Source organism: Pezoporus wallicus, unplaced genomic scaffold, assembly GCF_028554395.1.
Source record: "Pezoporus wallicus isolate ANWC-B61680 ecotype Strahan unplaced genomic scaffold, APGP_CSIRO_Pwel_v1 contig_7545, whole genome shotgun sequence".
Taxonomy (NCBI): domain Eukaryota; kingdom Metazoa; phylum Chordata; class Aves; order Psittaciformes; family Psittacidae; genus Pezoporus; species Pezoporus wallicus.
This window is the reverse complement of record NW_026642398.1, coordinates 4,772,252-4,800,055: the sequence shown is the minus strand read 5'-3', so window position 1 is coordinate 4,800,055 and position 27,804 is coordinate 4,772,252. Positions and strand designations below refer to the sequence as shown.

The following is a 27,804-nucleotide window of genomic DNA, read 5'->3' as shown; positions in this document are numbered from 1 at the left end:
AAAGGCAGTTTAAAAAAGGAGAGGAGAATCTACAAACGACACATTGTTAATTGTCTTTAGTAGTAATAGCTGCAAGTTCTATTTGTATTGCAGTAGTGCCAATATACTCTGTAAAATGAGGTGCTGGACAAACACTTGAATTCTTTTGATGGATTTAGTGCTGTCAGGAAGTGTTATACTGAAAGCCCTTATGAATTCTTATTTATTGGGTTTTTTAGTCTTTGATGGTGCCCTAGTATCTGTCTGAGATTTGGCTTTTATTGTGATAGATGTTGTACATGCACTCAATTATCTCCATTGTGAAAAGCGCTTTAATGCATGCTTACTTTTAAAAGGGAGCTGAAACACTCGCCATGGAAAAGAGCATGTTTGTGGAGCAGAGAACAAGCCTCATCAAATAAAGCATATAAAGCACAGATTTTTTGTAAAGCCACACTGCAAAGGTGTAGGAGGTACCTGAGCAGCCTCCAAACATACTGCTGTGTTTACATGTCACTGAAGACGTGGGCTGTTGGCTCAGATGCTGGAAGTGGCACACTATGTTAGTACAAAATTTACTGCACTAATCTGCAGGTATTACATGGAGCTACCTGGCTTCAGTGCACCTCCAAGCTGGGAAACCATTTGTCTGCTAGCCCTAACTCAGTGAGGGCCTGAATATGTTTTTTCCTTGGTTCTGTCTTGCACAGGGAGGATTTACGCTTCAGCCTAAAGCTATATTCCTAAGTATTGTGGCTGTGTTGGGCTTCTACACAGTGCAAAGCCCCCATAGACTTTGCAATCTCTCCACTGTCTAGTGAAAGAGCAGGGCGTGCTGTTGGTGGCACAAAAAAGAGCACTTTGCTCTCCATATTATGGAGACCATCATTTGGGTATTGGTACCCCACTAAGTGGCTTGCCCAGTGTCACAGAGAGTTACAAGGTACAGGCACATCTGGATCCCAGGGTCGTACACACAGTCATGTTTCTGGCACAGTCAGTAGCTGATCCTTGGCTCCTTCATTTGCAGTCCAGTGCTTTGCACAAGATTTGATTTGTCCAGGATCCCTCTTGGATAGATAGCTTAATACGGAATGGTTGCTTTCTCCTGCCCTCAACTAAGCTTGTCAGCAGAGTCAGCCTGTGATGTGGTTGAGGATAAAAGGAGACGCAGGAGTTGAAGCACTTCTAATTTTAGTAATATAGAGTTCATCCCCTTCTCCCTGTCAAATTTTGAGCTCTGTGCTCTCAAATTTACTTTAGTTTTTACTTTAGTTTTCTTAGATTAACTCAGACTGGCTCGAATCACAAACACACTCTTTGGTTGGGCGCAGCGTTCCCAGACAAAGCATACTGCGCTCTTTCTTTATGGCAAGCCATGCACACTGCTCATGTAGATTCACAGTTAAGGCTCCCTGTCTCATGATGCATTGTGCTGCCTCTGAAGACTAAGTAAGCTGTAACTTTCATTAAAAAAAACATCATAAATATATTTTACTACTTGGACTTGGTGCAAATGCGCAACTGACTCACTGGCTCGATAGCTGTAATTGCTCTCAAGGAGCCTTTATGGTCTATTGTTTCAATTATAAGAGAATTACATAGTCCCGGAGTACTTATTCACTCTGCTTTCAAGGAGAGTGAAAAGACCAAGTCAAAGCAGGAAATTAGACAAAAAGAACATCACTTCATTGAAAGTCTTCACCCCCCAAGTAAGGAAGGGAAACGCATGAAGCCCAGTACCAGTCATTTGTGAATGAGGTTTTATCCCTCTGAAACCATTGCAAGCCCATAATTGTATAAATTCAGATGCTGAGAGAGGAAGGCAAAAATCAACCATAATATACACATGGCAAAGGCGAAGTTCATCAGGGATGGGGCAAGGAATAGAATGAAACAATCTTCTTTCCTGTGATAAGTGATTGGGCAAAGGGAAAAGGAACAAAACCCAAGGATTAGGGTTAGATCTGCGAGAAGCTGAACTGAATTTTGAAGGATACCCTGTTGTTTTCCTGAGTAGAAAAGGCTTCTCGGATCTGCAACTTCCACAGCCACACACTCGCCATCGGAAATCATGGCATTATCCAAAGAACTGTAGAAAATGCTAACACTAGGCAGGAGAAGCACAGATCCCATATTACTTTGCAAGATCAGACCTTCAGATACCAGTCATCCCAATTCACTGCAGTGCTTTAATGACAACTTAGAATGAGTTTATCATAAATGAGAGACTGGAAATTGTCTACAATAATAGAACAATGCATGAACAGTAAGAAAGATGTTCTGCATATTTCCTCTATGAAGTCTGAGAAAGAAAGCATTGCAATGCTTCCAAATTTACACTTTAAAATAGTGGTGCTTTAACCTATATTTCATCCAGAACAATTAATTTATAAACGGGAATGTGAACACTTAGGTTAATCTCTTGGGATTTTGGATCTTCACATGTTTAATTTTCCAGGAGAGGATCAACAGCTCTGCTGCAGTGTACAAGACCCTCTGAAATATCCCATGTTCAAGTGGGATAGAGAAGATAATAATTACAGGGAAGAAAGTGGAGAAAGCAGGGTCCAGAGACAGTTTCAAGAATGAGGGAAGGCTGTGCAGGCAACTCAGAGTTGCTGAACAGCAGAGCCAGGAAGGCAGAGCTGCTGTGTGGGTCAACTACACAAGTGTAAAGTTCAGTTCTCATGCATAATGTCCAGATGGGACTCTCTTTGCCAGCACCATGCCCCAACTTGGTGTTGATATCACTCTTCCAGGGCTACATGTGGCCTTTAGGTTACATCTTGTGAAACCAATGCTGCTTGCAATTGTCAGCACCTAGAACCCTGTGCTTTTCCTTTGACTCTGTCTCTTCACACATCCTTAAATCCCAAAGGGCTTTGTTACTAGTGAGGTATAACTTTGTTTTTTTTGCTGCACAAAATGCCAGCAGGTTTCATGTCTTTTTCTCTGGGGTGTGCGGGAATTTAAGAGCACTAAATAGAGCTCAGAGTCTGTCTTTATTTAGCTTTATTCTTAATTATTATTTTAATCCCATTCTTTGCTACCCATGAGGAAGCTTGAACTAATGGAAGCTTCACTTGATGTCTCTAAACCACACAAAATGCTAACATTCAGATTCGGAGGCTTGTGGTGGGCAGGACTTGGCTATGTCAGCCCTACCCTGTCTAACAAACTGACCGGTGTGCAAGGTCACCTCTTATCGGTAGCATCTTCTGGTATAATTAATTTAGGGAATTATCTAGGAGAGATGCATTATTTCCTCTAGTCAATAGAGGGAAATCTATGCCTATCTAGCTAACGGGGACCCGTGTTTGCTACACTATCAACACAGTCTCTTTGAGCTGACTTCTTGTTCAAGTGGCACACCCCAAAGGCCTGTTTTTCGTTGTTTTCCATTTGCTACCTCTCTGGCAGCAGGGATTTTTATCTTGTTTGATCAATACATGATTATTTATTTCCTTTCAGAAGTTTTCACTAACAGTAAGGTTTTCATCCCATTCCTCCCTGCTGGCATATCCATACTCCAGCTCTGGACCCTGTGTAGATTTTCCTACAAACTGTGTTGCCTATGAAGAGATGGGGTCATCACTTAATCCCAGGAGAAAGCGCAGTGCTTCCTACATTAAGGTATTTCTGTTTACTTAGGGGAGCCAGCCCTAAGGCACAGCACTCCCCACTGTGTTTCCTGGTGACTTGTCCAGATATTTGCTATCTCCGTATGCTAACATGCATGCACTCCGTTTCCAGGTGTCCAACAGCCCTGTTTGATCCTTCTCCCATGGACTGGCCCAGCCCGGCATGCTTTGTGAGGAACTAGAGAGTCTTTCCCTGGCTTGTGTCCCAGACCACCCCCAAATGCATCCTGTCTTCCTAATGGAATGAGACATGGGCATGCAACATTCTCCCATCCCTTCGTGTGGGATGAAACCTGCATATGTGGGCTGGAGGGGCACTGAGAAGACTCTCAGGTTGCACAGCTGAGGACTAGAGCTGCAATTGGTCCTACAAGATGCTTCCCCACCATATACCCAGTTCAGTTTGGGTGTTTTTGAGACTCCTTTCACACAAGTTGGTGCCATGCAGCAGCAACAAGCAGCTCCTTTCACCTAACGTGTTGCTGTAACGCAGTATAAGATACTCAGGACTAATATGGAGGCAGTGGTGGTGGGGTGTGTGTTTGTGTCAGACACCAGCTGGGCATAAGCCAGTGTAGATAGATTTCAGATGACTGCTGGGGTATAGGGGAATTGCACAAGAGAATGAAAGCAAATCCAAGAAAATACATAAGGGAATAATGAGATACAGAATAATTCTTTATAAAAATATAATTATAATAATATCATCGTTTAAATAATAAAACATATTAAATAAAACTGTTATTTTGAATATAATATTAAATAACTCTACATAAAATGGCATGAAAGTGACAGTGGGCTTTATACCCAGCATAACTGAAAGCAGTTTCTCCAAGTAATTTTGGATAAAGAAAAGGGATATAAATAAAGATCTTTTACTTCTCCCTGGCCCTGGAATAATTTCACATCTTCACATTTCCCAGACTTTTTAATCAAATGCAGTATTAAATTGTGCAGATCACTAGATCTCTAAGTGATGGTTTATTCTTTGATAAGCCACTGGGCTGTGCTATTACTCTACATTTTAAGATTTAGTGTGTCACATACCAGCTTCCAACATGTTCAGAAGAATGAGTACTGCTAGTGGCAGATCTATATTGTACAGTAGCATAAGAATCTGATCAATAATTAATGCCACAATAGAAAATAAGGAGCTGAATTTTGTCTCAGTCACAATTTGTGTTTTCCTTGTGTACCTGTAAATGCATATGGTAAACTGATTACTGTTAGATCAAAGTCATTTTCAGGCACATTAAAAGTTATCTACTGATACAGATTACTTGTAATTGAATGCTGCAGTCCAGCTACCAGCTTCTTTGCAGACAGATGCTCTGTTCTCTGTAGGCAAACAGAAAGTTTAATTCAAATTAAAGAAGGCTGAGCTTCTGCCCATGTTTTTGTCCATTTTTTAAGTGTCTCTTGCACTTGATCTCAATCAGGAAGTATCCAGGTTCATCTGGATTGCATGGGCTTAGTTTTTAAGGGTGTTGCTCCAGAAGATTATGCAGCAGTCAATATACTAAAATATTAATCATATTTTAGCCAGAGCAAACAGATCAAGCAAGTGGAAGTAACCCCCTCCTCTCCAGCAGCCTTCTTGGTCCTTTGGTTGTTCAATTGCCTGTGTATTCCTTTTATTCTTTTTCTTTTCAGTGATGAAGCAGCACTGTAAGGTGATAAAGATTCCCAGTGTGTGCTCACTGGGCTTTCACCTTTGTCTCTCACACCCAGATTTGGTTACAGGATAAAATCCTGTGAATTCTATGTATGATTTACAAGAAAGTGCATTTTACTTGCCAATACACTTGCTCCTCTTTCTTAAGTTATCCACAGTGTTAAAGTGCTTACGAAGTCTTCTTACTATGCCCGTGTAATGCACTGAATCTGCTTGACTGTGGCAGCACTAAATCAGGAAATAAACTTTGCATTCTTGAAATACAGCTTTGAGGAGTGTAATGCCTCTGGTATTATTCTGTGTGGTTTATATTACGGCAAGGCTACTTATCATGGATGGAGATCCCGTCATGCAAAGTACTGTAAAACACAAAACCAGACAGTAATGACCAAAATCTCACAATGTCTAAGTAGTTTATTGGGGCAATTTGTGTTATGATTAGTACATGTTCCATAGGGTCTTCAGATCAAGAAATTCTGTGGTTTAGAATCATAGAATCATAGGATGGTTTGGGTTAGAAAGGACCTTAACATCATCCAGTTCCAACCCCCTGCCATGGGCAGGGACACCTCACACTAAACCATGTCACCCAAGGCTTTGTCCAACCTGGCCTTAACCACTGCCAGGGATGGAGCATTTACTACTTCTCTGGGCAGCCTGTTCCAGTGCCTCCCCACCCTCACAGTAAAGAACTTCTTCCTTATATCTAACCTAAACTTCCCCTGTTTCAGTTTGAACCCATCACCCCTTGTCCTATCACTACAGTCCCTAATGAAGAATCTCTCTCCCACATCTTGTAGGCCCCCTTCAGGTACTGGAAGGGTGCTATGAGGTCTCCACGCAGCCTTCTCTTCTCCAGGCTGAACAGCCCAAACTTTCTCATCCTGTCTCCATACAGGAGGTGCTCCAGTCCCCTGATCATCCTCGTGGCCTCCTCTGGACTTGCTCTCACAGGCATTATCTCAAGTGAGGTCACAGGTAGGACTGCCTGAAGAAGCTGCCTAAATCCTTGCTTGACCTGGCAGCTAATCCAGGCCGTTAAATGTGCAGATGTCCTGGTGATCTCTGCAGTGAATGTTGTGATCTCAGACCACACCTTGTCAGGCACATTCACGACTCAAGAGGTCACAGCCTCCATGGCCAAGGAATAAACCATTTCTACCTCTTCTGATTTAAGGCATGACAAGGGTTTAATGGTTGAAACTTGGTTTTGTGCTGACCAAGCTGCAGAAGATACACAGACACTCAAAGTCCAGTCTATCAGGGACATTACATTTGCTGTGCTATCTTGCAGATGGGTTTAATTTTAATGCCCAGCTTGATCTATAATTAGTTAACAGGTCTCTCTTGAGCCAGCTATGACAATGAGTTCTAATTTTCAGTAGCACATTTATAGTACTGGTCACTAAGATATATGTAGTTCTTCATCTTTTTACTGCTGTCCTGGAACATGTAATTAATTTACTGGATCTAGGGACACAGCTGAAAATATATTACTAATAACATAGTAACCATTAAAATAAATTCTAAAAATAATTAATTTACCTTTTTTCCATTAATAACCTTTATTAACTGTTTATATTATGCAGATAATACTCATGATTTTTGCATAGGCTTGATTTTGATCTTTGATGCCAAACATGGCCCGATAAAACAGTGATTTGATGTCTTTCAGAGACACGTGTTTTGACATGTCTTTGGAACCATGGAAGAGAGAGGTTGCCTCTGGGAGCAGATGCAGTGGACAGAGGGAATGTTTCTCCCTGGGGGTGGAATCATCCTGGTTCAGGTCAGTTTGTGAAACATTGCTCTCTGCAGGGTCAGCTCCTTGCCCTCTCAAAGAGGCTTTAGCATCCTTCACACACAGACATTCTCTTTCACACTCTAACAAGATTTCTAGAGGGTCGACCTCACTCACCAAGGGTGTTGTCCTGAGGGATGTGGCTCTTGGAGGCACATCACCCTGCGCTGCCGAGGGGAAAGCAGCTTATTATCAAACTGCCTCTCTCTTCCAGTAAAGCAGATAGTCTGATTTCTTGCTTCTAATCCTTTTTTCACCCTTTCCTGAAAATAAATTAGATATTTCAGTGCCACAGGGTCTGCCAGCAAGGACTCATCCTGCCACCCAAGCTACTTTACGCCTTTGGCTTGCCTTTTTGCTTCCCTTTCCCCTCTGTACCAGGTCAGTGTGGGCACACTGCTGTTATGCACCCAGATGTGGCCTTGCCCTGCAGAAGGCATCTGTTCCCTCTGTACTACTTGGTGGCATCCCAAATATTTCATCCAACTGACAGATTCCAGCTGATATACTAATTTCCTAGGAATAAATACCCTTGTCAATGATGAAGCAGAAGGTGATGAAATAAACTTCTCTTGGATGCCGATTTCATGGATGCCCTGAAAGATGTTGCAGTGAGGGGCAAGAAAAGAGTTTTCAGTATGCAACACAGCCAGATGCGTGCTACTTAGCTTGCAACTTTTATTCCCAGTGGGTGCTTTTCAGTGTCCTTGCCCAACAAGTGCAAACTTCTCCTCTGTTAAGCCAGCCACCTCCTCATAAAATGGTAATTCTAACTTGGAAAACAAACTTGAGTAACGCTCATAAACAGAGCCTGTGTCAGTGAGTTTTGTGAAGAACGCACAATGTGAGTCAGAGCTGGGAGAGCAGGGAGTCTGCAGGAGGGCCAAGTACAGGCATGGATGTTGGATGCTTGAAAGAGGACGTCACTGTCAGAGATTCTCCACTTTAAAGTGCAGTTATCATCTGGAAAGTGTAAAAGTGACATCCTGGTATGCCACATTTATTCCTCCTCCGCAATTTCTATTCCAAATTCACTCAGTCTTCAAGTCAATACCATGTTTTTCCCTCTGACTACCAGCACAGCTAGCTCAGCCTGTTACCTGAGAATCAAGCTGTGCTCTTTCTGCTTATTAAAACATTGCCAACTGCAAAGCTTCTGGAATCAGACATTAACTGGCAATACTGGGGGAGAGGCAGGAGAGCTGAGTGCGACATGGCTAGCACATTCCTAGCTACGGGAAGGAGAGAGAGCAGGGAAAAAAACGGTCCTTAAACTCAGCACGTATGCCTTAGGAGACCTGCAGAGAACACGTATTTACAGCACCTAGGTGCCTTTTTTATGCAGTTACTTTTCTATCACTAGATTTTATGATGCAGCAGCTAAATACAGAACCAAAGAGCCCCTTACTCAGGTCCCAGCAGTGCCAGATTTCCAAAGGCTTCATTATAGAGGAAACAGGTGAAAAAAGAACACACAGCCAGGATTTATTTGCTATTCACTTGCTCTGTCATCTCTAAACTGCAGCACTTCCTGCAGCATGTAAACCTGGCCAAGGTGCATTTGCTCCTTTTCTCACATTGTATGTGTTTAGTTGCTGAAAGTGTTTAAACTCTGTCTTCACCAAGGTATTAGGATTTCTGGGTAAAACCAGGAAATGAGAAATGATGGTAAAAGCTCAATCCCTGGCAGTGTTCAAGGCCAGCTTGGACAGAGCCTTGGGCAGCACGGTCTAGGGTGAGGCATCCTTGCACATGGCAGGGTGGTTGGAACTGGATGATCTTAAGGTCTTTTCCAACCCAAACCATTCTATGATTCTATGATGAGCAAACAAAAGCTTTAGATAGTTCAGAATGCGTTGGATTCAGAAGAGCATTGCTTATCTGGAGCTTAGCTGAAGTGTATGAGCTCCTGGTGCCTGCAAGTCCAGGCAGGGGCTCTCAGGAGGTCTCTCAGGCACCGATGCTGCTTCCCCATCTGGAAACTCTGCTGGCTTGAGCCAGCACTGCTTTGCATCCCATCTGACCACTTATCTTTGCAAAGACTAAAAGCAAAGAAGGTGCAGAATACCAGAGCATTATGAGGTTTCTGCACCTTCTTTGGCGCACAGGCACAGAAACGGATGTTCATAGAATCAAAATAGTTAAGGTTGCAAAGAAACTAAAGATCATCCAGTTCCAACCCCCGAATGAATGATGAACCCTTCAGAGCTGCTCAGCCTGGTTCTCATCCCACCTGCTTTCCCCAAGGGAAATATGGCCACTGAAGGCAGCAGATGAGCTGCCTTAGACAACCTTCTTGGTTTAAGTCCAAAATATATAGGACTAGAGAGCCGTTTTGGGATCTCACTTCCTCCTTGAAGATTGCACAGCTAACAGGTCCGCTGCACACAGAGGATGTGGTCCCTGCTTATTGTGAGCTGTGGCATCATGCAGACTGACTGTATCAGTCAGTTGCTGGAGTGGTTGTCTTTGGGCCAACCTTGATTGAAGGTTAATGGCAACCTGTGGCAGTGCTTGGTCACCCTCACAGTAAAAATGTGTCTCCTGTTCAGAGGGAACTTCTTGCATTTCAGTTTGTGCCCATTGCCTCCAGTCCTGTCAGTTAAAGATATTATATGTAGTAGCCTGCAGAGAACCAAGCAGTTGGAAGCTACTTCCTGTATTTCATTCTAGTGTCCAACTGAAGTGTGTAGCACAGGACAGTCCCTTGGAAAATCATTGGCTTGTTTCGGGGAAAGAAAGATGAGAGTCTTGGAGTTCACGCTGAACCGTGCTCAGTGCTGTCAGCCACTTGTGGATGCAGGTTCAGCACTCGTCTTTAATTCCCAAGGTGTGAAATATCGTCTTCAGTCAACTTGACAAGCATTTTTCTTCCAGAATGTAGCCTTCAAAGCCACAAATCTCAGCAGCAAGTACCACACAAATCTTTAAAACTGGGCAGTGGGTAGGACTTGCTGCTTTTGGTTCTTTTCTAACCTTTGCTGAGGCGCTGCTCTTTATACAGCTGTTACAACTACCTGATTACCAACCCCAATATTGCCAGTTGTTAATTAATTTTAGTTATTTATTATTTCCTCTTATTTGAGTGGTGGAATAGCCAGGTCACAGTGATACAGCACTAACACCAGGCACCCTGCTGGTGTTACAACAGGCCCTAGAATCAGCCAGGGAGATGTCGTGGCTGTATCACAGCAGACAGAACATTAGTGGTGGCTGTATCACAGGGTGGGTTGGAGATGTGGGTAGACCAGGATGGGTGTGAAAAGGGCTGCCCCAGACCAGGCTGGCAGATGAGAAGCCAGATGATCACAGGCTGAGAGGGGAAGCAGGGAAAGGATGGGCAGGGGCTGCCTGTGATGGTGGAGGGCATCTGCTCTTCCTTCTTTTGCTTCTCCTGTCTATTACAGCCGGATACCTGGATAAGGACATTATCAGGCCATAACACACTCCTGTTGTCTCCCTCCTCCAACACTCAGTCAGAGAGCTGTCAACACACTGCAGGATGGATAACATAGCCCCAGCCTATGCCCTGTTATGGTCTTACAGCCATGGCAAAGCCACACATCCTTTTTCCCCAGGTAGCTGAGGCCTGGGCTACACATGACCTACTGGCATCAGCCCCAGCATCCAGGTCACAACAGGAAAAACACTGGTGGTGGCCCATGTTGCAGTGAGGTTGGTGACATGGTTGGCTTAGGATGGGTGTCTCCTGTCCATCAGGGAGACATGGAATAGGCAGCCTTGACATGAGGCTGGGAAAACCCTGGGCAGGGAGACAGGGGGTGCCTGTCTCCCTGTGACAATGGCTGGTGGCTGCTCTGTTTGCTGGTGTTCCTGTCCTTGACAGCTAAATCTCCAGACAGGAACATGACCAGAATATGGCATGCACCTGTCTTCTGCTTTCTCTACCACTTCACTAGAGAGTGTTGCAACTTTGACCTTAAGATAAGGAAACACACAGAGCCCTACCCTGTATCCTGTCATGGTCCCATAGGCAGATGGAAGCTCTCCATAGCCATAAACAAAGGGAGTTCCATACAACCCACCATCTCTGGACTATGGAGTTCAGAGTGAGAGGAACATAGGTGAGGAATTATGCTGTGGCACTCAGCAGTTCTGGTCTGTTTTGGGGCACAGCAGCTATCTGACTGTACCAATGTGCTTGTTTGACTGATGCTACAGTCACTTCCTGCATTCCTGGCCAGGAAGCCACTAAGCTCCCAGCCGGTCCTCTTCCTATAATCATTGTGAGTCTGTCTGAAGAGAGAAAACGAGCAGGCTGCTTTTCTTCTTGCATGAATCCAGACCAAAATTTACTTTTTCACATAAGAAAGCACCAGAGTGGAATGGGAACAAAATGTCCAGGCGACAACTGCGCCTTGCTATCAGCTTGCAGTGTTTCCAAAGGCAGCAGATTCACACTTTCCACCACATTGAGCTAGATGGTGCATCTCAGTGCACAGGAGGTCAAGAAGTATTTGTTTGCTAAATGAGTCAAGAAAGAAGATGAATGGAGGAATAATTGCAGGGCTCAGCAACACATCTGATAGGTCAAAAGCGATGAATGCAAGAAGCATATGCAGGCAAACAGATGGATGAGGCTCAAGACCCTGATGTCCTCCTGTGGACCACAGCAGAGTTAGCCTTCTGGAGATGACTGTAAGTGTTGTGTAGAAATTTAAGTACTGCCTGTACTTCGTGAGCTCTTCGCAGGATGTAATACTGCTCAGAGAGGACATGAGCTTCCAAGCAGCCCTTTCTAGAGCCCAGCCCTACTGCTGAAGGCTTAACAAAAAGACTCAGACAAAAGAAAAGGTAGAATAGCACAGCAATAGCAAAATGCTGGCACTAGCCCGGACTGCTGTTATACTTCCTTGCTGAGCATGTGATGGATCATGGTATTAGCAGCACAGATTCATATCATATCTCTCCCCAAAGCCATGTGCCTATGCGTTAAGAGAGCTAATCCAAATTCAAGCTCTGCTCCTATGAAATAGAGTCACTGGAAGGCAGGATACCTTGCTGAGCGCCACCTCTGCAGAGCAGTCAATTATGCTAAGCTCAGTGTTATGGTTACGCTGGTGTTGAGGACCTCAGATGATTCTCCCTTTCCCAGCCCTGACACTTCAGGCACTGTATGAACTGAGAGAAATTCACTTTGAATTCTTCAGCTTCACAGGATAAAAAGTCCAATTTCCCTCCTAAACACCACTGGAGGATGATGACAGGGTCCACCATGCTGGAACTAATGGGGTCAGTGCTGATGTTAGACCTGGTCTAGGCTCTGAAAGTTGTTCCCTGCCAAATAGGACTAGTGAGATAGGAAGAGCTGGAGTAGTGCAATTGCTGGTTTAAGTAGTATTGCTGTGCTGCAGCTGAAGGTCTGGGCTAACCCCTGTGATGAAGAGAGTTACTTGAAAATCAGATGCTTTCCTTTGTGGTCTGTCTTTTTAATTCTCTGTCTCATGCACTCCATATATAAAGGTGTCTGTCTGCCTATGAAGGGGGTGAAAAGATTGATTTGTTAAGTCAAATATTCATGACTCCCAGCAAAGGGAGAGGAAGTACCTGCAGATCATTTATTTTGGGCAAGTAGCTGGAGTTCCTCTGGAAAATGGTACAACTGCAAATCTGAGACGCAGAGGAATCCTGACAAGGGATGAGTTATCTCCTGTCCTCCCTGTGACACACCTGGAATTAAAATCACTGACAGGTAACAACCCTGCCATACAATGGCTCATTTTCCATAGATTTCAGCAGTTGCCATTGCAGATCTTGGGGTCAGATTATTTAGAGAAGATCCCAGAGCATCCCTGTAATGGTTGTGATAAGGCATTGTGATAAGGTAGGGGATTAAAGGACCTCCATAAGACCAGGCAACTTTGCGAAGTCGAAAGGACTGTGCTGATCCAACCCTGGCACAGCAGCCAGCTTAGGAGAGCTTTAGAGGGGGATTTTCCATTTGCATTAAACCAGGAAGGAAAAGGAATTACGTGAGTGAAAGTTTCCAGCTGTGGCAATATCAACCCTTTGGATGCATTTAGCCAATGAGCTAGTAAGTACAGTGTACCTTTAGCATCACAGGAGACAATAACTTACCTTGCATGGCAGCTAATCACTGCTACCTCAGCTCTGCCCGCTCAGTGCCTTTGAGTAGAGTTCCACCCACTCATAATAAGGCCATTCATGCTCAGTCATGCACACAGCCTTCTCCAAATAGACACAGTCCTACTAATCACCACCTCTACTCTCACTTTGGTTGCCATTTGGGAGTATGATTCAGTACTAAAATGGGTCTCGGCAGCATAAGAAGCCTTTCTTGTACTCCCTCTCATTTAATGTGGCAGTTCCCTACTCTAATCATTCACCTGGTGCGGAGAGTAATCCTGTCACTTCAAACACTGTTCACTGTAACTGCTGCTCTGTTGCATACACCAGTCTGTGAGCTTTAAAACTATGATGCAAAAAGCATGTAGATTTTCATAGGCACTGATGTGTCTTATGAAAGCAACTTTCCTTTGTAGGAACAGACAGTTTTCACCTCGAATTCCTGAATTCCTAGCCAACACTTGAGGATGGTCTGGCACATCAGCTCTTGGCTTAGTGCTGTTCCTGCAGAGCCAGGGCTAACACCATGCAAAACCTCACCTCCATGCCTCCACGTCCCAAATCTCTGAGCTTCCATAGATGCTGTATGGCTATTACAGGTCTGCATAATGCCTCCAGGGCAAAGCAGACAAGATGTCCTCCAACAACATTTTGCTACCACTGCTCCTACCTTGTGGCTCAGGAGGGAGACAGGAAGCAGGAGTTGTCACTAGAGCTTTAAATACAATTTCTTTCTTCTCCCATATATTCAGGCAGCAATATTCTCCCCACTGCACAGCCCATGGTCCAAGCCTTGTGTCATTTTGAGGCATTTTCTTAACTTACCTTTTATTTTAGGCTGGAGTAAAGTTCTTGCGCACAACCGGCCACCCTGTCTCTGCTGAGTCCCTGTAGCTCAGCACTGAGGATCTGTTTTTCAGTGTGTCTCCTTAGATCTTGACATTGCTACCTGCAATTCCAAAGCTTGCTGGAGACAAACATAGAAACGTCCTGGATGTGCTAGTGAGAGATTTGGGTTGTTTTCAGTCACTCTTAGCCCTTTTTGTTTAAGTGGTCTTCGCTTTTCCTTGGTCCTGTCTATACAGGGACAATCAGGAAAGCTGATTTAAATTAACTAAAGGCAGGAGTTTAAAGTGAATTAGCAAAATTTCATTAAACCTCCCATTCCACAATTTAAGTGGCCTTAATATGACTTAGCCTTGGAAGAGAAGTAAACCAAATCAAGTCAAAGGCACTTGAATTCTGACAGTTCCCACAAATAGCTTTAATTAATGCAGTTTAACTGATCCTCTAAATATTTAGATCAGCTTTTGTGAGCAGCTTCATGTAAACAAGCCCTTACAACTGCTCTGCACTGAAATGTTTTTAGCCTGGTTGGATAGTTTTCCCTCATAAGGTAAATCCATGCAGGACTTACTCTGGGAGTCCCACTACAGAGGCTTGCACTTGGGTAACAGTATTGACTGGGAAAGTTGCATAAATATAAATCCAGGCTAGTTTAGCTTCTTCTAATGCCTACAAGCTCCAAGCTAATGTGTTTTCATACTATTACATGCACACACACACACAGAGACTACATCATCAGTTTAGGAAAGGAAAGTGATGGTGTGCAGCCCCATTTCTCTCCTTCAGTTACCACAGAGGTCAGCTGTGTTGGTAAGTAGCTGCTATAATTTGCATTGTGCCCTAGTGAGTCCTTATACTGTATGCAGGCAGGCTGCAGTCAGGCTGGGATTTCTTTTAGGTGGGGTGAGACTTACATTAGCACAAAATTCATCTGCTTCAATGGGCCCTAGAATGGCATCAATTAGGACATATGGTGATTTTGTCTCTTTCTTTTCCTTTCTTTAAAATTACTTTTACACACATCTTGTATTTGGCTGGTGTCAGTTCTGTCTGAGGTCACAGCAAAGGACATGTCTTACAAACAGCAAAGATCACAGATAACATTGGCCAAAGGGACAAAAAAGAAAAGGCTATTTCAGCCAAAACAGACATTTAGTCAATTTGAAGTATATCTCATCAGCGTGCACATCAATCTGGCCCATTAAATAGTATGTCCTTTAATTCCTTCTGCCTTTATGAACAATTCCCTTTGTAGCTAAAATGCTTAGTGAAGGTAGTGCAGCCTCTTTTTTAGCAGGAACAGGGATGTTTGACTTTCTCAATTAGCTGAAAGTCCTTCAGCAGGGGGTTCCCCGGGGCACATAGCATTCCTTGGCTGGTCACCCTCATTCTCTGTGCTGCTTTAACCTGGCAGGGACTAAGTGCAGACTTTCCAGCAGGGTTTCTTCATTTTCCCCCAAATTTTCCAGTCCGACAACTTGAAACATCTCCCCCTCTTTCTGGGGGGAATCATCTGTCTATTCCAGAATGCCCAGACAAGTGCAGGATGTGCTTCCCCTTCTCTCCTGGCCCTCCTTTCAGCATCCTGTTTAAATCTGTCTTCGAGGTGGCTTTCTTGCTGACACAATGGTATATTTATGGATTTAGCCTTAATGCCATCTACATCTATGAGCGAGATCCATGCCTGCACAGAGTGGACTGTTTCCTCTCCCGTCCAGCTGAGAAAACCATCTTCATGCTGGCTGTGTCCTTGGTGTCTCCTGTCCTGAACATCATTGAGCTTTTCTATGTGTTTATCAAGGGGATTTAATTTTGGGGGAAAACAGCCAGTGAACTCAATTATATGCTGTTGCCTGCTATATAACACTTTTATAGCCCATCAGCTAGATGCCCATCTCCACCACTCTGGGCTTTGAAGAGATGAGTGCTGTCATGATCATCAGCAGAGAATAAAGTCATGGGAAAACCCAGCAGCAGCAGCAGAACTGTCCTCAGGTCACCATCGACTGACCCTGGCTTCCCTCCGATCATCACCCCATCTGATGGTCCCTGTGTGCTGCCAACCCGCACTGCCTTGTTCCAGACCAGGGCAGGTAGTTAGCAGAGCTCTCACTTCTCATCCTATTTATCAGGCTGTATCTTTGTGAAAGAGCTCCTCTGAAATAACTCCGGCAACTTGCAGTGCTTCAGCACAAATAAAATATTCCCAGTGAAATGAAGTGTCAGCATCACCTCCGCTGGATCAAAAGTCGTGTCAGAGGAGATATCAAAGCATGAAAATCTGCTTGCATAAAAAAGCCAAAAGCCTGAAGCCATCCCACCACCTTCAAACGAGCCAGGAGTCTGCACACAGAGCCGCTGTGCAGTGGTGGTGGATCAAGAGGTAGCGCAGTTTCTAGCCAGCCTGTTTCAGCTGTTGACATCTTCTCCCTGAGTTGTTTTCAAACTGTGCAAAGTTTAACTTTGGGAGGGAAAAAAAAAGCCCCTGGTCAGTGTTGGAAATCCTGCTGGATTCAAAGACTCGGCTCCTGCCAGGGATAGGGCAGGAGAAGCAGGACTTACCCTGTCCCACTTGGAGAGCAGTGCTGTAAGGGATCTGTTTTCTGTCAGGTTTTGCAGGTGTGGGGAGCAGCTGGCTCTGGGGATGGGTAATGGGGTACGCAGGCCTCCATCTCAACACCATTAGCTGAGGTGCCACCCGGGCAGGAGGAGCCTGCAAGTTACACAATCTGATGGAGCCTGTCATTTACTCACAGGAGCATCTGCCACACACAAGATGCTTTCCAAGCCCTTAAAAAGCATGCTTTTTTTTTTTTCCTTTTCCCTAAGCAATTTTCAGTCTAACAGACAAGCTGCACTTTAGGCATCTTTGAAATGATTTTCCCATGGAACTAATTTGATTCACTACACATGACACAGCACTGAAGGCTGTTAAGTCCCCTGTGGGGCTGCAGAGCTGTGTTATTTGCAGGCAGCAGCTCGGCAGTGGGTACCCATGGGGTGTTTCATGGTGGGCAGGATGTTGTGTTTACTGAGCTGCTTATCCCAGGGTTCAAACTGAAACAGGGGAACTTCAGGTTAGATAGAAGGAAGAAGCTCTTTACTGTGAGGCACTAGAGCAGGGTGCCCAAAGTAGTGGTAAATGCTCCATCCCTGGCAGTGTTTAAGGCCGGGTTGGACAGAGCCTTGGGTGACGTGGTTTAGTGTGAGGTGTCCCTGCCCATGGCAGGGGGTTGGAACTGGATGATCTTAAGGTCCTTTCCAGCCCTAACTATTCTGTGATTCTGTGATGTCCTTGGTGCAGCAGTGGCTGTGTGTGAGCAGAGGGGCACAAAGGACGCTCCCAAGCACTGCTGCTCATCAATGGATTTGGCCTCGCTGCCTGCCTGCTGTGACGGGTGCTGCAGGTCTCTGTTATGCACACTTGTCTCTTCTGTCATTATCCTAAATGTGTGAGAGCTCATCCCCCTGCAGCCACAAGACAGCCACTTTGTGCAAACGTGCATCAGCCTTCCTTCTGGAGCCTTTGCTCTTATAAAAAGATACCTGGAGGGCCATGGATGAAGTGGGGACCAGCTTGTCACACTTCCCAATGCTTACTGACTGTCTTGATAAACACCCAAAGAATTCTGCTGTTTGTATTTTTTGCATTTGAGTATTTTCATTCTGACATTTTTTTCCTTGGATATTAATGCAGGAGGGTAATTTGTAGGAAAACCTAGGGGATGCTGATCACATAGTATCTTCAGATGTTTTGTGCAGAAGTCCTTCAGCAGCTGAGGCAAAAAGCATCCTCTACTGACCCATAATACAGAAAACATTGTGTCTTTCCTCCCTGCACTATTTATCTCTTCCCAGTATGACTGTAAGGTAGAAGCCCTTTGCAAACACAGAGACTAAGAGAGGGGAGATAACTAACTTGTATCGCTCATAGGGGAGACAGCTTTCCCCAGTCCTGGCCATCTGGTGTCCCCGCTATATCTTGTTCTTCACCCCCTAAGGCATTTGAGCGTATTTCACTCTATGAAAACCCTGGTGTTTCCAGTTCTGGAACCTAAGTCTGGAAAAACTAAATCTAATGTCTCTACAATTTGATTCCTTGATGCTGTCGGTGGAGAGGCACAACATTTGTCATTGATATTGCTTATGATTAGTGCGTTGGTGCATCACTTCTTGGGGATGTAGGTGCCTGCATTACAGTGCCATGTAGCATTTTAGTCCTTCGCTGTAGTCCTCTGTGCCTTCACAGACCTGGCCAACTGCTTCTCTTACTTTTGCAAAAGACACAGACTAAGTAGCTTATGTTCTACTGAAATGGGAACTCACAGTTTATCTCATAGCCTGAAGGACTCTGTTTCTTCACACTTGCTGTTGTTTTTCATGGCCTTACTATGCCTGGCTGGCTTGGGTATCTCTCTGAGTTTATCTGTCTGTGCTGAGATCTGCACTCTCTTTTGTATCCCTCCATGTAAACGCATATTAGAGTGTGATTTCCTCTTATTACTTTAAGTTGCTCATCTGTTTATACCATGTTTGCAAAATACTGTAGTCTGTAGTATCAACTTACTACTATTCCTATATTTCTTGATCTTTGTAAACTAGGATATTGCTTATATGTGTCATCATTTTGCAATAGTTTTCCTTTAGAAACACAAATGAAGCTGATAGTCATAATGTTAAGTTTGACAAATCTTATGTGAAGGAATGTGGATTGTCACATGTATGACTAATGGAGATGGTATGCCTGATAATCCCACTGCTGATGCCCAGTCTCTTATAAAGCATTATAGTTGGCAAGTGAAGCCAAATTGCTGTTGGAAAACCTAATCTCAATGTTCAGACTCTGAATTCTAAATTCTACTCAATGCTATTTATGGGATCTTTTTGTGTGTCTTACAAATATACCGATTATTGCCAGTTATTAATGAAAACCATCCCTCCCATTAGTCCATACGCATAGTTGGCTGGATGGTGATGGTAGGGTAAACTGACTTCTTGTACACTCAGTCAAGGAATCACATTGCCACCACCCGAGACTTTAACCACCAAGACCTGGCAGTCCCTTTGTGGGGCAGGTCCAGTGAACTGTGGGTGCCTTGTGCTGACTCCAGACACACACACACACTCAGAGAGACATTTTGCCTCCACCCTCAGTTTCCCCATCAGAGTCTGAGGCAGAATTCAATGCACGAGTTTATTTGGTACAGCAGCAACATACAGCTCAAGCTGGGTGTCTCTGGAGAGGGACCCTGAACAAAGAAATCCCTGTGCAGTTATACCCTTACAATCAAAGTTTCCCACTCCTCACACAACAGTTTGGTCCAATAATAATATCTGTGTCTGGAGGCTCCTTGTTCTTCATTGGGTCTCTTCATTGTCCATAGAAGGGCCATTCCATCGCTTATTTTGAAAGCTGCAGCTTCTGCTGATGGAGGTAGTGTCCTTCCTTGCTTCATTATCTTTCAGTGGGAACCTGCTCTGGGGTCTCCTTCTACTTAAGCAGGTAAAAGGTTCAGCATATGAAAGTTCACAGCTTGCAGCCTGGGGCTTCAGCACACCTAGCTGCTAATGCTAAGCAAGTTATGCCGATCAAGTTCTTAACAAGTAGTATACCAAATCACACAACAGGGGTACCTGGACTTGGGGGTACTTAATATTTGTTATTTTTCCATATGAAAAAAGATGCTCTGACAGTCCAAAGCCACACTGAGAACAGCATCAAATAGTTCTGTCATGAGCAAAGCGAATATGAACAGTTCCCAAACAGCTCTGAATTTGGGATTTTGTACAGAACCAAATCTGAAATCAGTTCCTTTAAAACCCAGTAATAAGTGAAACGCGCACGCGTGCAAAGTGCATCTGTTCAGAAACGTGAAAAGTTCTAAACATAGTCACACTTATTAAAATCATTTCAGTAAATAATCCTCCTCAAACCCCTCCTTATGGATGCCTATAGAGAAGAAAATGATTAATTGAGTAAAAATTTGGAAGTCATGTTTGTACCATCAGTTACAGTCCTTAAGTACTGTGGTGAAGTATCTTCACAGGGTCTTCACATTGATCTGATTAGGGCAGTGTAATATTGTTTGGGTGTCAAACTAAAATAAGCTGCTTTATCTGTATGTTTAAAACCTTCCCTTTAGATTTAAATGGGTGTTTTGTTCAACCTGAAACAGATAATTTTGCTTGGAGGCCTTTTTCTTAATATAAAAAAAGAGAAACCCAGATCCATAAAAGCAAGGAGGTAGAAAAAGGCCAAGGTCAAGGTGATCTGAGGCAGCTGCCTTCAGATCTCTACTTGATCAGAGAAATGTAAAACCAGCTCAAAGTGTGGGTTATGGAGGAAATGATGGAATTCAGTTCACTTTGGTTATTGGCCTCATCACTGGGTGAGTATTATCGCACTGGCTTCCTTTCAGTGAGCACTACTGTCAAGAGCTGAGATGCAGATAGCTGCACTTGAGAAGAGCATGAGTTGGGTGTGAGTGGGTCCTTTGGGAGCAGGAAAATGTGGATGCAGAGCCCTGTTTTGACAGAGATAGGAAGGCCAGCTGAAGGAAGGGAGAGAGTGAGTGCTCCCACAGCAGCTTCCATTGATTTTGCATGGTCCAGTGAGGGAAAAGTTAAAATACTTGGGAAATCCGTGATAAAATATCACTGCTACAGGTGAAACTAGCTCAGCTTTTGGCCTGTTCTGACTTACTGTGTTCAGCTCCAATGTCTAAATGATTTTGCATCAAACTGCAACTCTCTCTGGAAATGCATGTCCAGCTGTAAACTTAACTTTTCCACTCCTGATCTCTCTCACTCCATTCTGTGGTTATGTTTGGCTGTTTCCGTGTTTTATTCCTGCACTGATCTGTTCGTATGTTTTTCATCAACCTCTAAAGAAAGAGAAGATAAAGGTTGGAGCCCTGTCGAGACACCCACTCTAATCCATCACTGAGGCAGAGCTCTTTGTGTGTAGCCTAGCCAAATGGCTGGGTTGCCATTTTCCTGTGAGCCTCAACCAGATCCCATACTTCCCTAGGGCGTGAGAGGATGCAAACAAAAGGCTTGGATCCTGTTCTGGCTTGTGACTAATGCACAAGCAGGTGGGAGAGTATAATATTCCCTTCCAATCCTCCAAGCCATTGGGCAGCTGGGAGCTAGGAAGCGGAGCCTTGTGCTCCAGCACATGAGCACCACAGGCGTGCTGGAGCTCGGCAGCACAACAGCTGGGGTTTGGCAGCTGCTCCATGGGCAGCATCTGCTGTGCTTTGGAAAAGGAGATGGGGGAATCAGCACCAACCACTTGGAAGGGATGTGCCTGTTTCTTCTTCCTGTGGTCCTGTTCAAGCATTGTCCCCATGTCCTTTGGCTCTGACCACTCTAAAGGAAGGGCCCCTGCAGTTTTCCTAGTGGATGCTCAGCTGCCATCTCTTCCCACATCCGTCTGCACGTGACAAAGAATGATGGTGGGAGCTGTGCTGCACCCCACGTTGGGTCTCTGCAGACCAGCAGAGTGGGTGTTAAATCCTGTGAGGAGCTTTGTTTTTGTTTCCCTGCAGTTCACTCAGATCTGGAGAACTCTGAATAATGAATGTCACGTTTACAAGCTTGCTGAATTAAGTAGCATTCAGCTTAATTAGGAGTATGGTGATTCAGGGAGGAAACCAAGGTGTACAGCAGGTATATGGTCCAGAGCAGAAAGTGGGCAAAGACCTCCCTGTAGACAACAAAGCAAGTGTACATGTGCCCCGTTTGGGCACTCTAACATGCCCACAGCCAGGCAGGTCTTTCCCCTGTGTTTGCACAGAGCTCTGAAGTGGCTTTTTACAGCACCATTTGTCAGCATAAAATAGTTTCCTGCTTGCTCCCAAGTTAAGATTTATTATTCATGTTACAATATCACTTAAGCATCCTGCACTGGTTGAGCTGGGAGTTACATGGACCCCAAAGATGATCCCAAAGTAAACTTATAAGGTTAGGTTTGTCTCTTTCTTGTGTGCATTAAGAAAATGAGGCTGTGGTATTTACTACCTTCCAGCTGAGCAGCTGTGACCTCGAAGGCATTTCAGGTTGACAGAAACAGGAAATTTCCATTCCCTGCATGAGCCTGAGTGACAAGCAAAACCCCAAAAGCTCATTGCTAAACATACATAGATTTTTCTCTATTTGTGGTGGTAGAATAGATGGATACCGAGCTCTCATTTCCTAGTGTCTGAGTGTGTGATAAAGCCTTAGGTAAGTTATTTCTCTTTCCCATACCTTACTTTCCTTAATGGTAGATTGCAGATAGTGGTGGAATTTGTAGGGTTTTTAAGTAGCTACAGCTAAGTAGAAATCTTAAGTGTGGACATCTCAGGTATAAGCTTTCGAGGAGGCAGAGACTCAGCCTTTCTTTGTACAGCACCAGTACAATGGGATCCTGAGGCAGAACTAAAGACGAAGGCAGTATTCAAAATGAAGGTGCAAGTTCAGATACTTCAGATCTCCTTTTTCCTCCGAGGCCTTGGCTGTCTTTCTAAACATTACGAGTTCTCTTTTTTCTCCTGAAGCTTTTTGATTTTCATTAATGGTTTTATATTAGGTTTCAGCTCTGTTATTTTTATCCTGAGAAGTCAGGTTTTAGTCCCTGGCACATGCTTACATTTTCCAAGATACTGTAGAATTTAAAGCTTATGAGAGCAACCCCGATGACACTCATAGAAACACTCAAGTGCTCAAGTAAGGCATAAATTTAAGAACCTTGTTGACTAGATTTAAATCTGGAATAATGCTGCGGAAGTAAGGCAAGTTGTCTGGGTTTATATTGGGTGTTTGGAAGGAGAATCGGGACTTCGTTTGTTTTATTGGAAGCACCTCTAATACCTTAATAGGTAGGTGTTCTGTTGTATAAGTGCAGTTAGTAAGGATGATTTGAGACTTCCTATATACCGTACTTTTGAAGGTTTACTGTAAGATATTGCAGTTGTAGCAGAAATTGCAGAAAGCACCATGTCCCCAAGGTACATTATGTGCAGCACTTCCCAGTGGCAGTAAATGTTCTGGCTTAATCAAAAAGATCACATTTCTTTCTATTACTACCTGCCTAGAGAAGCTAGAATAACTTTTGGCCGAGGAGTGCATTAGTTTAAATCTTAAATTTCAAAACTAAATTACATGAGGACTTGCAGATGTGATTCATATGTCCCCCATTACTTCCAATCTCTTCCTTTTTTCTCCTGCTAACTTAAATTTGTGTGAGAATTGCCTTGCTGTCAGTAGCAGTTCCACTGGTCAGAGGCTTGGCATGGCAAGCACAGCATCCAGGCATCCCCAGTGAGCTGGGGCTTTGCTCCCCAGCCCAGCCACCTTGCTGATCTCCTCCTCTTGTTGGAGGTCATTTAGTTAGACTGTTCCTAGTGAGTTGCCTGCTTAGCCTGAGCCATTCTCATAACTTGCAAATTATCCTCGAGCAGCCATAGCTTTAAATTTAAATCACTAAGTTCTGCTGTTTGTCCCTGCCCATGGCAGGGGGCTTGGAACTTGATGATCTTAAAGTCCTTTCCAACCCTAACTACTCTATGATTCTATGATTCTATTTGCAAGGTTCATGGAGAGATTTCTAGGGGCATTTGTTGGTCTTTGGGCTCTCCCTAACCTGTTCACTGCAGTTTTCTCTCTACTGGCTGTGATGTGTGAGCATCCCAGTTTGGTAAAGTGGGGATAACGCTGGTTACCCACCCACTGCATATGCCTGCCATGAAGATTTATGAGGTGATATTTTCAAAGTGTAAAGCATTATTTATGCTGGATGCTGTGATCTGTCAATAACAAATGGAGTAAACATTGGGTAGTTAAATATTTAAAGCACAGTCCTTGGAACTGGGACATCCGTGGCCTTTTCCAGTTCTGCTAATGCCTTCCTGCCTGTCCCTGGACAAGACGCTTCCCCATTCCTGACACTTCTCTCCCCCCCAGCTTTGATACAATACATCTATTTAGCTGTGAACTCTGCTGGTGAGCAGCACTCTGATAGGTGCTGGCTGCAAGGCAGGTACAACGAGCCCTGGATGCTCTTGAGACCCCAAGGCTGTGGGTGGAAGATTTCAGCCCAATCTCAATCCAGGGATGGAAAGGAAGAGCAGCTCTTCCACCCGTCCCCTTTGTTTTATTTTAATTTTAAAGTTTCCTGTTATTGTCTGTTCCCAATATTACATCTGCTGCATAGTTTGGCATGCCAAGGGCTGTTTTAGGGTGTCACTGTGTCACAGCTCTAGGAAACGTCTAGCTTAAGGCAGTGATAGCTGTATGAAGTGCAATGGCCTGAGACAGAGAAGATGTCAGGGAATAGACTAAGCATCCCTTCTGCTTTTGAACTTAGATTTCATGAACAGAATGATGAATAAACATGCATTCCTCTAGCTTTGACAATGAGGCTTTTCATGTTTTAAAAGGAACATGTTGACTTTTCCTCCTAGTTTCTCCTTATTTCAGAGCTCAAGTATATAGATATATAGGAAGGTGCCTGCCCCTTTTGTATTGTATCAAAATACTGACAGAAAAGGTTGCTACAGATATACCCCATAACAATTCATCAAATAGACAAGAATCCAGTTCAACTGAGGCAGTAGCCCCAACTCCAGCCATGAGAGATCACTAGCTGACTATCATAGTTTATATGATTCCCTGCTGTAGATCTTGAGAACTGACATATCTTTAGTGGAACCTCCTGTTTTGTCCATGTAAAATGTCCTCATTCAGTGTTTAGTCAGTACTCCTGGAAGTACTTCCCTTGCCCTGGAAGTACATCTTAGTCTAGTGTCCACTTATTTGACTGTGATCCAGTGGAATACCCAACATAGACACCCTTTATAAGTCACTTCCAAGGCACTTTTCATGGCGCTATTCCTTGAAGGACAGCAACACAAAGAGCACTGCTCCTGGATTCTTGGTACCAGCTTCTGAGTCAAGTGCAATGTGCATATTTTGTGATGGAGGGATTTTTTTCTGCAGTACTTAATGTTCGGAGAGAGTTTAATCAAGAAACATGAGTAATTGGCATTAACATTCACTTCTGAGCAAGAGAACAGCTTTGATAGCATCTACACTCATTAGACTTTTCGTTCCAAACACTGTTCATTACAGTGAGCGCTCTTTGTATTGGCTTTTACTTTGTAAATACAGCACAGATTCTGCTCGGCACAGGAGTATGCCTTGAACAGACACTGTGGTTACAGAAGTAAGAAGTTTTAACTGTCAAAAAGAAGCAAATAGAGCACTGCAGGTGCTTTGGGAAAATTTCTGAGCTGTTCGCAACACGACAGCGAAACCTGCAATGACAGGACACAAGATTTATTTACTGGCTGCTTAATTGGAATGAGTAGGATTGATTTTGTTCAGATACTGAAATGAATCCTTGAAAAAGCTCAACCTTCGACTTTGAGAGGCCTGATGAAAGGTTGTTGGGGTGCAGTTATGGTGCCAGGACCTCTTTTTTCAGTGCAGGAGCATGAACTGTGCCAGCAGCAAGATAGGAGGGAGCTAGACAGGTCTCGGTAATTCACACTTCTGCATGTTTATGTATTTGCTGAAGAGCAAATGGGTACTGATCCCCAAAGTGACTGTATCAGCATGTCTGCACTGCTCTCCCTGTCCTCATTCTGTTGGAATTAGTGCAGGTGGGAGACATTCAACCCCCTCACAGTGTCTGTTTACGCGTTTAAATGCATCTTAACTACAGATGTATGAATAAGCACTTCCTCTGTTCACTGTGGAAAAGATGCACAGAGTGATGCTGATTTTCAGCTAGATTATAAAATAACAGTGAGGATATTGTGTTACTGTAATATCTAAAATGGCCCTAGGGCAGGAGATGGGAAGTGTGTTCTGTGTCAATTCACCCCTTCACTCTCTGATTGAATTTGCACCCAAATCAAGTAGTTCAAAGTCTCAATTTGTTTAATGAGTTGACTTGACAAATAGATCATTTTCTTTTAGCAATTACCCTGAAAATGTGAGACAGCAAGAGCTCTGATTTTCATATCTATCAATACAATGAGACTGGGGATCTTGTTCTACTGTTCTATGATACTTAACATTTTCACAACTTTAAAGCATTTCTCAGGTAATGTGCCATCTATTATTTCAAGTAATGCTAACTAAGCTCATATTGAGTGAAGAACAGAAATGTCAATTGCTTTATGCCAGTGCTTGAGGATAACGTGCCAGTGCAAGAACTCCTGGATCCCAGTTGCCTGCTGTGACCATCTGACCTGAGCTTTTAGTCATTGCTAAAATGACTAAACATCCTGCAGGGTGATCTGCAATTACCAAACCATTTCAAAGAGACCATTTACTTGGTCTCTGGGTGTACACTGGGTATGGTATAGCCAGAAAATCTTAGGGAACAATGCTCATTTAAAGAAAGCTTTTTTGAGAAATGCTGCCTCTCTAATTCCAATGTAATATGAGATTTGTTTGGTTAAACTCTTCATCCTGGACTCAGCAGTGCAACCCAAGAAATAGGACTTTGCTTGGTTTTGGCCACAGTCTGTTCTCACTGAACCTAATGTGAAATTTGCCCTCACGAAAAATATAGTAGTTGAGTGCCCTCAGACAACACTTTCCCAGTCACCTCTCCCTAGATACAATGGTTTTTGCTCTTTCCAGCCTTATATTCTTCAAGCCTGGATCCCAGGAAAAAGGCTTAGGTGAACTCAAGACATCTTTCTCCTTGGCTGGACTGAAGGCTGATCTGGGGCACTGGCTCAGCATGAAAGAGCCCTGCCTCCCGCTATGCACAGGTGAAGGTGCTACCAAGTCTCACCTCTGACTCTTATTCTCTGTCCCCAGCTATTTCCCATCACAGGCATTTATGGGATTACACTTGTAGTAGTAAGTCCATGCTAGGGCAGACCATCTTGAAGCCATTGTCCTGTTGCCCACCAGCAGCAGCACTGGAGAAGCTGTCGCTCACTGGAGACTTATCAGATGTTGGTGTTCACAGTCTCCTTTCCCTTCATGGTCAGAGAACCTGGCCTGCAGGACTGCATTCCAAGGCTGTAGCTCTGGTTCTTGCAGAGTGGAGGGAGAAGTCTGTTGAAGGGATAGAAAAGTGAGGGAGTCCAAGCCAGAACGGAAGGATGACACAGCCCTGATGGACCAGAAGAAAGAAATAGCCTGAGGAAAGAGTGTGAGGCAGAACAAGGGGTAAAGGATAAAGGTAAGACCATAAATATGGGTGGGAAGGAGCAGCGCAAGGTCTTAAGGGCAGAATTAGAGATATGATGAGACTTGCTAAGGACTGTCAGTAAAGAGATATACAGTCTGAATGGTAATGGATAAGGAACTTTAGCTGCAGTGCTGTGAATGCTAAGGAATGTTGAGGAGGAAAATGGACATCAGAGAGTTTTCAGTAATCTAGTTAGACAGAAGGGACCTTCAGACCTTAGAAGCTCTTTGGAACCAGGTGAGACTCTCATGAGAACATCCCCCCTTTCTTAAGGGATTCATTTCTGGATGGAAATAGCATAGAAAGACCCTTGCACAGCAGATTTCTGTCACTGCTGGCTTCACTCCTAGCTGGAAATGGAAGGCAAAAAGAAAAATAAATGCTTTTTTTCCTCCAGCAATCCTTAATCATTGAACTATTGAGTAAGCCTGTGAGTTTGGTTTAATCAATGCTGGTCTGGTCAAACTTGTCACTTATAGACAGAAATGCATGTATGCTGGAAGAGAAAACAAGACCAGAAAAAACAGTATTGACAACAACCTTTGGGAAAAAG

The 27,804-nt window shown here is 43.9% G+C and overlaps 1 long non-coding RNA gene across 3 annotated transcripts in view; it reads left to right on the top strand.

Moving 5' to 3' along the window:
- The window catches only part of LOC130610178 (uncharacterized), an 80,116-nt gene that overhangs the window by 15,368 nt on the left and 36,944 nt on the right, over positions 1-27,804 (top strand). Inside the window, exon 3 of one of the 3 annotated variants that reach the window (XR_008974980.1) lies at positions 6,974-7,087. The exons of the other annotated variants lie outside the window; for them this stretch is intronic. This is a non-coding gene — a long non-coding RNA (uncharacterized LOC130610178). The remainder of the gene's footprint in view (positions 1-6,973; positions 7,088-27,804) is intronic. 3 annotated transcript variants of the gene reach the window in all.